The sequence below is a fragment of the Cylas formicarius genome, unplaced genomic scaffold (genome assembly GCF_029955315.1).
Source record: "Cylas formicarius isolate icCylForm1 unplaced genomic scaffold, icCylForm1.1 PGA_scaffold_1__22_contigs__length_36826433, whole genome shotgun sequence".
In the NCBI taxonomy this organism is placed as follows: Eukaryota; Metazoa; Arthropoda; class Insecta; order Coleoptera; family Brentidae; genus Cylas; species Cylas formicarius.
Genome location: NW_026844264.1, coordinates 5,084,937 through 5,097,527, shown reverse-complemented (window position 1 = coordinate 5,097,527; position 12,591 = coordinate 5,084,937). Strand labels below are relative to the sequence as shown.

General features: G+C 33.2%; 1 protein-coding gene across 9 annotated transcripts in view; it reads right to left on the bottom strand.

Moving 5' to 3' along the window:
- LOC132696963 (basement membrane-specific heparan sulfate proteoglycan core protein) overlaps positions 1-12,591 on the bottom strand; it is a 571,468-nt gene that overhangs the window by 253,611 nt on the left and 305,266 nt on the right. The window contains exon 1 of one of the 9 annotated variants that reach the window (XM_060662161.1): positions 7,240-7,481. The exons of the other annotated variants lie outside the window; for them this stretch is intronic. The gene's annotated coding sequence lies outside the window, so the exon portion shown is untranslated. Of the gene's footprint in view, positions 1-7,239; positions 7,482-12,591 lie in introns of those variants that run through there. 9 annotated transcript variants of the gene reach the window in all.

Sequence of the window (12,591 nt, the reverse complement as noted above, 5' to 3'; positions counted from 1 at the left end):
TAGCCAGTTTGGATACCTTGACTCAATGATAACAAACACAGGAGGTGATACCAAAGAAATAAAAAGACGTGTGGAAAAAGTCATGATATAAATAAACGAGCCCAGACGTTATTGTCAAAGATACCGGAACAAATACTTTAGAGACGCAGCAAATAGAGAAAATTGGAAAGAGATTACAAAACTACTAAGAAGAATAACTAAAATGCCAAAATTCATCAAACGTCTAAACAAGAGGTTTAAAATTGGTCAGTAAGTTTTCGAAAAAAAAAATGAAACTCAACCTAAAAATAATAAGTTGCTGACAATTTTACCAAACATTTCAGTCTTGCGCTTTTTTTTATTGCACTTGAGTGTAAATTAACTTATATTATGACTCAAACAGTATGTGGGAAATTCCTGCTGACTTTCGTAAAAACCTTTTGCTAAAGTTTGTCATGCGAATATGTTATTTTGTCTTTGCTGTGATATTGTTTATGCAAAAAATCTATTATTATTATTATTATTAAGATTCGAGGTCTGTATTTCAAATTTTTATAGGTCTGATGCCTTTTTTTTATATTAAATTTATGTTTTGAAAAACTCGTCTTGATTATAGCCAATCAAATGTCGGCTTCGGTTGCGACTTGTACGCGAGATCCGATCGAGACTGACACACGATTTATTAACCTTACGAAATGTCAATTTGGATCGTGTCTAAATCACATCTGAGACGTAACAATATAGCGGAGAACGGCCCTACGCGGCCACTTGAAACGAACGCGGTTGTGTCGTAATTCTGAATATTTTAAATGGCCGACCCGGCGAAACGATAGACAAAAGAGAAAATCTAGACTCGCAAACGGGAAACTGATCAAGCTCGATTTATTTTAGTTAAACGGTGAGAAGTATAGAAAAACTTTTGAAATTTTAATCCCCGGAAACGGCCGTCCGTCGTGCAAAGTTTTAAAAGTTAAGGAGTGATACAGATTGCATTCAGAAACCACCTTCCAAATCCGTGAGCTAGTATCCCGGACATGTCCGAAAGCGCTCGGATCCGTGGGACAAGAAAGTCACGTGGTAAAGTGACGCCTTCCGTACAATAGATCGGTGTATAATTAGGTATTTTACAGAAAGGAGTAGAAAAAAATATGATATGAATTTTTGTACGTCATTAGATAGTCAAACAAAAGATCAAAATCCAGTGAAAACCGCTTCACAATATATTTATCCTAACCTAACGCAACGCTTATAAATTGATAGCTGTATTCGATCATTTCGGAAAGTAACCATTAATAACGTTAAAATACAACAAAATTGATTTAAAGGAAAAAAGGGTCTTCACAAATGTTCAAGGTGGCTCCCGATATTTTTTATGCAGGAATTCATCCTGCTACGTGTATTTAATACGGAAGTATTAATTTCAGCTGTTTAAAGGTTGACTACAGCATTTCGAATTCGATCAACCATATTTTCAGTGGTAGTAGGGTGAGCTTGATAAGCAATAACTTTTATTCCACCAAAGGTAAAAGTACAGGACAGTAGGCTCCGGAAATCTGATTTAAAAGTTACAATTATGTAGAAAATAAATTAATAATAAACTTTTTGGTCCACCCCGTACATTTTATATATACTCCAAAAAATGGACAACAAAAAATTATGGTGGATGTTCAAAGTTCTTAAAAATAAATTCAATCAAAAATAAAAAAAAATGCAAAATTTAGACGTAAAAATTACTAAAAAAACATTCTCTTGATATTGAGCGTTATGAAAGTGGTTTCTTTGTGTTTTTTGTGTTTGTAGATAGAAAACAACAACCTTGTTTGGGCAAAAAAATTTAAGTATTTTCCTTTTAACTCAATAACCGTTGCCAATTCATCTGTGCTTTACTTTTTCTATTTTATATCTTTCGCGTTTCGTGATAACCGAAAGAGAACATTTTCCTTTTTTTTTATTTGCCGTTATAATTTAGTTACTAGTATATTTATTTTTCTACATAAAAAGCGCAGGTCCGTTTAAACGATTACTCCCTTATAGGTCCGACCGGTCCATAGCTACGCACTCACGAAAGGCGTAAAAAGTAAACAATTCATTCATAAATTAAGTCAACAAGTACTCCAAGGTCGCGGTAAACCCGTCCAGATCAAAAATAGCGCAGAACGCGCGAAATACATTACCCCGCGATACGCGGTAAGACACTTTTTTCTTGTCCGCACTTTTCCGAGTACCTTAAAGGGCACGTTCACACGTATACTGCTTCAGCAGGCGAAGTTTCATATTACGGCAGCTAACATTGTTACTGACACAGAGATAATGTATAGTGTCCTATTATAATAAAAATACATACCAGGAAACGTAGAAAAAAAAATGAATTCTACTTGGTGCCATCTATACATCTATATCTATACCTATCTCCTATTTTTTATAAATAATAGAAAAAATATTAAAATTCAAATTTAAAATGAGCAGCAAGTAGCTAGTACTAGTAAAGTTCTTGAATTGTTATTGTTACATTACTGTCGATAAAGAATTTGATGGTGCCTAGAGAATTGAAATTTGAATTTCTATTCAACGACCCATTGCAGATCCACAGTATGCAAAATTGAGAGGAAGTTTAGAAAAACAGGGCAAGTAAAACATTATCTGGCTACACACAAGATTAAATATTTTATTAGAAGTTGGATAATCGCCATTGTGAAGTAGCCTCGATTAGTGATGTTGGCCAATGAACAATTTTAAATGAATTAAAAGAATAAAAGTGCCATCCGTGCAAGATGACATTACTACAGGAGCTGAACGAAGATAATCCTGACCGCAAAGTATAATTTTGGGACACTGTGATGGAAATGTGCAACTGAAATCCACTTCTTCATCTGCTGATACTGTTTAGTAATAAACCCGCACAAAATAAATGTTTTATCAGGGATTTTGAATAACAAAATTATTGGACCTTACTTCTCCGAACAAAATGATACTGCAGCCCGATATTTACAATTTCTTCAAAACGACAAATCCATATCAGCCTAATATGCAATATACAGAATTTTAAATTCAATAGGTAGAAATATATGGCGGAGTAGATCATGCAGATCAAATGATTACTTTAGACGATTTGGATAGAAGTGGCAAAGTGTTTTTTAGATTGCTGATGACCTGTGTTCATAATTCATTCATGTGTTCATTCATTCATTCAATTTTGTATCAAGAACTCACTCGCAAAAAAATTTCATTCATCTATTTCATTTTTCGATCAGAATCTTTGTATGTACAAACCGCCGAGAAGGCAGGGCAGGCTTTTAAAGAATATCAAAGTTTTCTCAAATGTTTGAAAGAAAGTGGCCGAAACAGATATATAATCTGCCAGTACAGTAACAAAAAAGGCTAACATTAATTGCAAAAAATATCCAGTAGCTTTATGTATTAATTGTTTTACACCATACCATGCGGAATGGACCAGTTTCAATAAAAATACATTTTTTGAAATTTCTTGAAAACCTAAATTTGAGGTCTGATTATTTACTGCTGCGTTTTATTTATCCCATAATTAAACTACTGTGGGGACATGTATATTTCAAGCCATTTAAAAAAAAAAAAACATATTTTCTGAAAATCTAAAATTGAGTGAACATTTTGCTGTGCTTTTACCGCACGTTTACATTTACAGTATTTCCCGGACAATGAATTGGTAGAAGAGGAACGATAGAATAGAATTATGCGTGACATCGGAAGCATAAAGCGCAATTGAATTTAAAAAATTTACGGCAGAAAAATTAGCAAGAAAAACCTGATTTTTAAATGAATTTGTTGCCTATTTTAGCCGTTGACTAATAATACCTTTATTTTAAATTATTTTCTTAATATTAACAAAAACGCTTTTTATATAACAATAAATATTTAAATGAAAACTGTTACCTTAATAAAATATGATAAATAATATTTCTGAGAAAGCAAACTATATAGAATTTTATAATTAAATTTTGGTGCTTAAAGAACATTAATAATGAAATTTTTTTCATTTTTGAATGGAAAAACTTACTTTAAAGCTGTTAAGTTGGTAAATTGTGAAAAATTTAGAGGTATGCACAGGTCCTAAGTATTGAAGATTGCGGATTGAAAACGGGACATGTAGGGGGCTTCCATATACTCTGACTGCCAATTGTTTGGTTAAAATACTTACTTTTTTTCAATTGACTCTAAACCCATCAGAGTTATCGAAAAAAGATAAGAAACGTTGCCTACTTCGATTTACCCGTAGAATACAAAAATGGGAACTTATACAAGGTGTTTCATTTAAAATAATAAAATTGATTTTACTTCAAAACCAGTAGTGCTATTCATTTGTTTTATATGTCAAAATATTATTATTTATTATTATAACCTTTCGAAATTTCCAATTTTTTGGCTGACTTAGCGCTTGGATACTAATTTCATTGACACCCCGTATATTCCGTGTACAAATAATTGAGCAGATGAACGACCAATAAGAATAACCAACCCATAAATCCCAACGCGATTAAACGGATTAGTGAATCGAAAGTGATGCCGTTTCATCCCGAAATAACCACTCGTTTTGCGTATAGTCGCTTACTTTTCGTGGTGATTAAAATAACTCTCTACGGGAAGTACGAAACAATGTTGTACGATTTTGCGTTATCAAACGCGCTAATTAGACGAATAAACGTATCAACCATATCGTTTGATTAAACATCTGATAACGGAGTACGTCAACGGTCGAATCGTGGCGATTTTTTTTTTGGTGACGTAATCGGCGTTGCTTAGCGGCGAGCCAATTGATTAGGGGTCCTGTTGGACACGGGAGAGGTGACTTTATTTTTTTTATCGTAAAGTACCACGAGCTTTTTAATTATTCGAACGGTGAAACATTTTTAAAAGAACAGTGGAGTGTCATAGTTTCAAACTGTTGCGAAGATAAATTGTCATTATTTAAAGAAACTTTCATCTAGTTTTTAAATTTTTAAAGAACAGAATTTATTTGGCTAGTTTTTAAACTACTGTTGAAATATCGATTATTGAAAAACACACAAAATATTGAGGGGTTTGTTTTCAAAACGATCTTGATTAAAGATTTCTAAGTTTAGTATTACTGAAGTACTTCTTTATGACACAACTTATTTCCAAAATGATGGAAGTTTGTGGGGTGGAATTCAAGATAAATGCAGTTTCCAGAGTACCCAGTATCTTCTTAATTTCTTGTATTATTAGGAAGTTGAAAATGGCTTTTGACGTCAAATTCAACAGCAATTTTTTTTTACTAATATCATAATAATAACTTTCATTTGCATTTAGCAAAACAAAACTTTGCAATAATTAAATATTGGACTATTTACAAAAGTTTTGGATTCCTCCTGCATTGGTTGCTGTTGAATTAAACATGCTGACTTTTCGCCAATAATCCTGTTGGCTTCTTCAGAGCTTAACTAAAACTGGTTCAACAGGTGAAATGTCAGCAAGTTCAATTAAACAACAACCAACGCAGGAAGAATCCAGAGCTTTTGTAAATAATGCTAGAGTATTCTGTGGAAGTTTCTTTGAAAAATAAGTGTTTTGTGCTCACAAATGTATAAAAAAATATCTATCAAAAGCCCTTATTACCTTTTTAATATCACGATACGAGAGTATCATCAAACGTTCAAAGTTTTGGAAATATTCAAATATGAGTTAGGCCATTAAATTTTCTATACAAAACTAGTTCATTACAAAGGTATATTAATGAATGCAATCTAATGAAAAATATTTCTTAAAGAGAATAATTTGCCTCACTCAGTTCATTGAAATTCTAATAGGTTGTTTTTAAAAGAAATTAAGAACTTTTTTACTTAACTTGAATGCTTCATTGTAAACATAACTGAAAATTCTAGTTGCTTCTAGTCTCTGTGCTAGAACAAGGAATGTATACAAGAAGAGTTATCAGAAATTTAGAAAAATATATTTGGAAATGGAAAAAAAAACTAAATTACACATTCTTTCAAAAACAACAGAATGTGTCTTAGAATTCAGTATATTTATCAGTTAAGAAAAAATCTGTATATATATGAATTTTCAGTTAACAATTAGATTTTTTTTTTCCCATAAACATATGTTCTAAGTTGATTTGTGTTCGAGACATCAACATTTTTCCAAAAAGACGGATTTTTTTTGATTAATTATTCAAAAATATTTTTTTCTAATTTTGATTAAACCGCCGATAATAAACGCAATTAGAACAAAAGTGTAAATCAAATAGGAAAATGTTTCTATGTTTCATATTCTTTTTAAAATTAAGTCATTTAGAATAAACTTTTTTTGCCTTCTCCAGTTTTAGAATTTTATTTATAAAAAAATTGACTCAAAAACGAAGCAAAAGATATATAATCTTTATTAAATTGTAATAATACGTAAAAATAAATCCGCTATATGCTCTAACGCTAAAAGTTTTTTGCGCGGATTTTAAATATCCAGGAACGTGCAGGGAAATCGTTTTTATTTTTTGTTTCAAAAACAATTGATAAGACAAAAAAATGTATTCTTAATTACATAATCTTAAAAAAATATTAAACATACAAAAAAGTAGTAGCGTACAACGATTTTCCCTAACCATCGAATAGATTATCCCCTGGGACGCCTCTGGAATACTTTTTCTCTAATTGCCGCAGATGAAGCCCCCTATTACAATAAATGAAAATATGAAAATTAAAATTAAAAAATAATAAAATAAAAATTAAAAAATGTATCAAGTTATGACATATATCTATGAAAAACAAAGTTTAATTATTGCGAAAAAACTTAATAACACAAAAAAAATATTTTTAATAACCTAATTTAAAAATATATTAAATATACAAAATGTATAATGATTTTTCTTAATTGTCGATTTCATTACCCCCTGCGACGCCTCTGGAGCCTTTCTTGTTAAAGAAAAAGAAGTCTCTGGTTACAGTAAATGAAACTCTCAAAATTTATCAAAATCAGAAGAAATGTTTTTGAATAATTAATAAAAACCGGATTTTTTACAATAACTTTGATATCCCGCATCTCGAAAAGAAATCAAGTTACGGCATACGTTCATTGAAAAAAATGTTTTATGGGTCTCTTGTATATAATGAGTTTAAAGGAAACATATTTTAGTTGACAAATATCATTTGCATAATGTCCAACTTCTAAAACTACCTACACCCTTTTCCTTTTCCAATCTTAATAACAATCGCCGCAATCAATTGGCTTTCCGATCGTCGAAGAGCAAAAAAAAAGAACAAAAATAATTACCATTCCAAAAACAACTCCTACAAAACGACTATAAAAACCAAAAAACGAAAATCACCGGGCAACGAGGGGACAAAAATCACATGCTCAAAACGAAAACCGAAAAATGGTCCGGGGCGAAACAAAAACTTTGAATAAAATTTAAAATACCCGCCAAGAAAGTTCGCCGAACGGGGCGCGACGAGTGGGATACGACTACGAAGCCTAAAGTCTACGATGCAAAGCGTTCGTGTTCGATGCTACGCGGTCCGTCGAACGACTGACTCGAAGAAAGTGTTGTTAATCTCTCGGTGCATATCGTCGGGCTACGTAAACCGCGTTAGAGCGCAGTCGGTCGCCAGAGGATTTTCCGACCACCGCGATTCGCGGCGAATCGCACGTGTGTTTCCACGCGGCCGCCAATCGCCGATGCCGCTGCTTTTTTCCAAACTGTTGATTCCAAAGACAAATAAATGTGCCAATTTGTCTTTTCTTCTGTTTTGCTGCTTCTGTAAATGCACAACCAATAGCGTAAGTTCTTGTGTCGCCGTTTTTAACAACAAATAACATGCAGTGTCGGCCTCTCCTTCTTTGAGGTTGCCAATTATCAATGCTATACGTAGCTTTGATACAGCTGACCAAAATTAATGGAGTAACTGAACGTGTCAGCCAGGAATCGCGCCTTCTTACTCTTTTCCTCGTCGCTTTTCATTGCCTATGAGTTGCAATAAGTGGCACTTGTCTGTCGCCACTTTTCACTGAAATAATAATCTCTTTACCCCATCGCATTCTTCTCATGCGTTCCACGTGAGTTAGTCAATCGGCCTATTTTATCTTCAGTATAATATGGTACATCCATAGCTCCAGCACCTCCACCTTTTTGATTTCCAGACTCCTAAGGATCCATTGGGTCAACTCACTTTGGATTCAGATAAGGCTTCGGCAAGACATCTTACATCTTCATGTGTTTCAAACATTGTCAAAAATCATTAAACTTTGTTAAACACACTCCAAGGTAGAATGGTAGTTAAGAACTATAAATAATCTTCAAACAATCTCATCTTGGAAAATAGGGAGTGTGACAATAACATTTTGGACAGATCCTTCGATATGCTGCTCACACAGTCATTATTGACACGAAAGGCTACAATGACCAATTAACACCGAGGGAGAACGATTGGTCTAAAAATCAAGGACAAAAGGAAGGTAATGGCCGATACCATAACACCAAATGAGAACTTAAATATTATAATGAACTGCAACAATATCCAACATGTTTAGGTTTAGACCTAGAATCGAATAGGCCAAAGCAGCATGAACATGAGAGCTCTTCTCAGCATCTGATTAGAGCTCTCATCGGCATCACTTGCCAAGTGCTATATACACGAGGTGCTATTATATGGAGTAGACACATGGACTTTTGAAATGTAGGTGTTCGGAAGAATTCTTAAATTATCATGTGAAAAATGCGGAGGTAATGATCAAAATGGAAAGAGAAAGAGTCTTTGAAATAGTAAAAATAAGGAAGCCTGCTTACCTGGGTCACAAATTCAGAAACCGCAAGTATCGTGATTATGAAGAGCCAGCTAGAAGGAAAAAGAGGCATCAAACTCAAAAACATTCAAAATCAACCAACACATTCTATAGTGGAGTCACCTTAGTGCCCACACAGGATCGAAACGAGTTTGCCAAAATTATGGCCATCCATTAGATGGATATTGCACTTTAAGAAGAAGAAAGGAGCATGAATCTACGTTATTTGACAGTACCGACAACACTTAGCATCTCATCATCCTGACCTTAAGATCTACGATGACATCAATGCTACAAAACACCCTTCTCATTTCTATATTCTGGTTTTAATTTCTTCTGAGAAATCGTTGTTTTTTTTATCATAGTACCTCAGGCTAGTAGTCGTATAATCTGCATATATTGCTAATATATATATATATATATATATATATATATATATATATATATATATATATATATATATATATATATATATATATATATATATATATATATATATATATATATATATATATATATATATATATATATATATATATATATATATATATATATATATATATATATATATATATATGATGACACTATATTCCGGGATATCATCAGTTCGCTCGTTGAACTCCGACTGGAATCCTGCAGACGTTTCGCCAAAATCACACTTCGAAGTGTTTCTGTTATATGATATTTTGTATGGCGTTTATAGCATGAGTTGATTAGTAATCTCCTGCCCATTGTATTCGTGATATTTTTCTATTCTGTTTATATCTCTAACATCCTCAAAAAGTAATGTTTTAATTTTCTTTAAATGTTCGTTATAATTTCGCCATTTTGGTTGGCCAATATTGTAGGCTGTTTATTATTCTGCTTGTGATGTTTCAAATACTTCAGAACGACTGTTGTAGAACGTTTCTTATGTTTGACTTATATTTACACGAATCTCCTTTTAAATTCTTTCCATTAGTATTAAAATTCTTCCCCATATTTGTTTGTATCTTCTAGTAGTACCTCTTATTGATTATTTTTGAGAATTTGCAAGTTTCTATTGATTTTATCCTTTAGTTTTTGTCTTGTTTCTTAGATTTTATAACCACAGACCTATATATGATTCACTGTTGGGGCAAATTTTTTTTTTCCTGGAGTGAAGGGTTAATTGATTCTTAGGAGCAAGAAGTGCAACAGGATTTTGCACAAGTGTTCAAAATCTCTGCCTGGGCTCAATATTGAAACGAGGTTTTTGAATAAAAGAGATTTATAGTATTACTCCACTAGTCGATCATTCGACGTCAAAACGATTTGACAATAACACGATTTGATCTAGCCCACTGGGAGCTGGCGAAAGGGCTTGCAAGGTACACTAGTACTGACTACTGACTGACTGACTGACTGACTGAAAATCATGCTTTGATTGGGCATTAAGAGATATATTAAAAAAAACTGGTTATACCAATAAATTAGAAAACAAGTACACAAACAATATTTCAAATGAAGGTGACCAACAATCACAGAATATTTGCAGTGTCTACTCAACTTGGTTTAATGAAGATAAGCAATAATTGATGAGAAGTTTGATTGGGATAACCATGTCAAACTGAAGAGTAGCAAAAGGCAAAACAAACATTTGACATACTTGAGCGAGTTGTGCGCCGCTATGTGGGTATTCTGAGCGGAGTGCTATGGAGGAATTGAGACAAGTCGGAGTGGAAGGACTTCTGTACACTTTATGATAAAAGTTGCTTCGGCCAGCTATTAAGAGGAGCATCCTTAAAATAAAAGTCGAATGACATGACACCCCTAACTGAGTAACACTAGTGATTAGTGTGAGGAGATGCTGCTTTCTCATTTATACGAATTATAATTTAAATTCCGATCTTAATGTCTAAATCAGGGTCCAGATTTTGTAAACTTCTCCAGGCACCTGTTGAATTAAAAAAAAAAAAAACAGTTTTTCTGTTGGTAAGAAAACATTTTCTCACGGGAAAAATATCGCATTCGAAGCGCGCTCGCATGTTTCGTGTCAAAAACGAAAGCCGATCGGAAGGCAAAATGCAAATCTGTTTTCTGTACGACGCTATCATAATACCAGAAGTAAAAATATCTGTTACTTTCTATTACCGATTTGGATTGCCGCCAGAAGTTTATATCCAGACCAAACAACGCGTTTGTATTTGTGGAATTCCTGCTATTTTAATAGGTTGTTGGTCAATTGATCAGTCAGCCATTCACGATGTCGTATAATTTCGTATATCTGGTTCTAGTTTTTTTTTTGTTTGTGTACTTTCTAATAGCCTAATAGTGATTTACAGATAATTTACTTTGATTTATGAATGTTTTGTAGATGATTTCAAAAGGATTCGCGCCAAGGCAATGGCGATGGACTCTCTATTTATATCTCATAATTGATTGATGTTACTCAGATGTATATCTCATTTTAATTTCTGCATTAAACTATGACACCTCTTAATTTTTTCGAAACTACGGCAATTTTTCGTAGAAGAGGGAATCGTGTATTAAATATATTAATAAAAACATTTAAATAGTTCTTAAATAAATAGGGGAAGTGAACATTTTTGAGATTCTGAAATGGCTACCACAGAGCGTAATTGCCATCTTGAATTTTAAAACCAGTTTTCTATAAAATTCTCTTATATTAATGACAGGGTGAACACTGTTTTAAAGCTGTGATAAATCCAAATCTTTTTACTCTATCTATAAAAGGAAGGTAGTGCAGTGTACTCCAACATATACGGAAATATATATCGGTAACTGCAAATTTTCCTTAATAAAGCATTTTTCTATAGCATCTAAAGTGCTATGAGTGAGATGATTGCGATTGAGTACCCTGCCAGTTGCTAGGATAAAATATATGAAAAAAATTAAACATTATGAAAACTAAACATTAATAACGATAAAACACACACAAAATAGATCAAAGGGACTGTTTACAAATTTTCTGGATTCTGTTTCAGCTAAGCTCCGACGAAGCCAATAGCATGATTGATGAAAGGTCAGCAAATTTGATTTATAAACAACTAACGCAGGAGGAATCCAGGAGATTGGTAAATAGGTCTTCAGCCTGTGGAAATTTCATTGAAAAACTCAAACTTCTTTGTAAATGTTCAGGGTGCTTTCAGTCATTTTCTATGCAGGAATTTATCTTGCGTGGTACATTTCAGCTCTTGAAAGGTTGGCTACATTATTTGGGATACAATCAACCATATTTTTAGTAAGGTCTGGACATCTGGAACTCCACGGAAACAAACTGCCCCTTCCTATCCAACGGTTTGGATTAGACTTACATCAGGCTAATTCCTAATTTTGTGAGCGTACTGAACATCCTTCGTGTTGCAGTCACATATTTCTTCTCGTTGGTAAAGGAACGATTTATAATAAACTCGGCAAGTGGTTTTTTAACTTTAACATTAAAGAAAAAAGGTCTTATAATTCGATCATATAACTATAGTAACTTACAAAAATCAGATATCATTTAATACGAAAAGGGTGTAGATAGTCGACTTTTAGAACTCGGTGTACCGATGTTTTACTAATGTGGAAACCTTCGTAAACTTAATGGGGATTAAGGCAAGACCATTAATGACGACATGACAATAACACATTTTTCCGCTTTGTGCGTGTGGTATATGCTCCCGTTTTTCAAAATTCATAGCCTACTAATTAAAAAGAGCAAACTATATAATAACATAATAGGCCTGGCTGTGCATGAAACTAAAATGTTGCTGGTCCGTTATTGTTGTTCTTTTTGGACTTTTGCACGGATGTCGGTGATAGGCCACTGTCCACTGTACGCGTGCCCAATAAAAGCAAGATTAAGAAGAAGATCCCCCG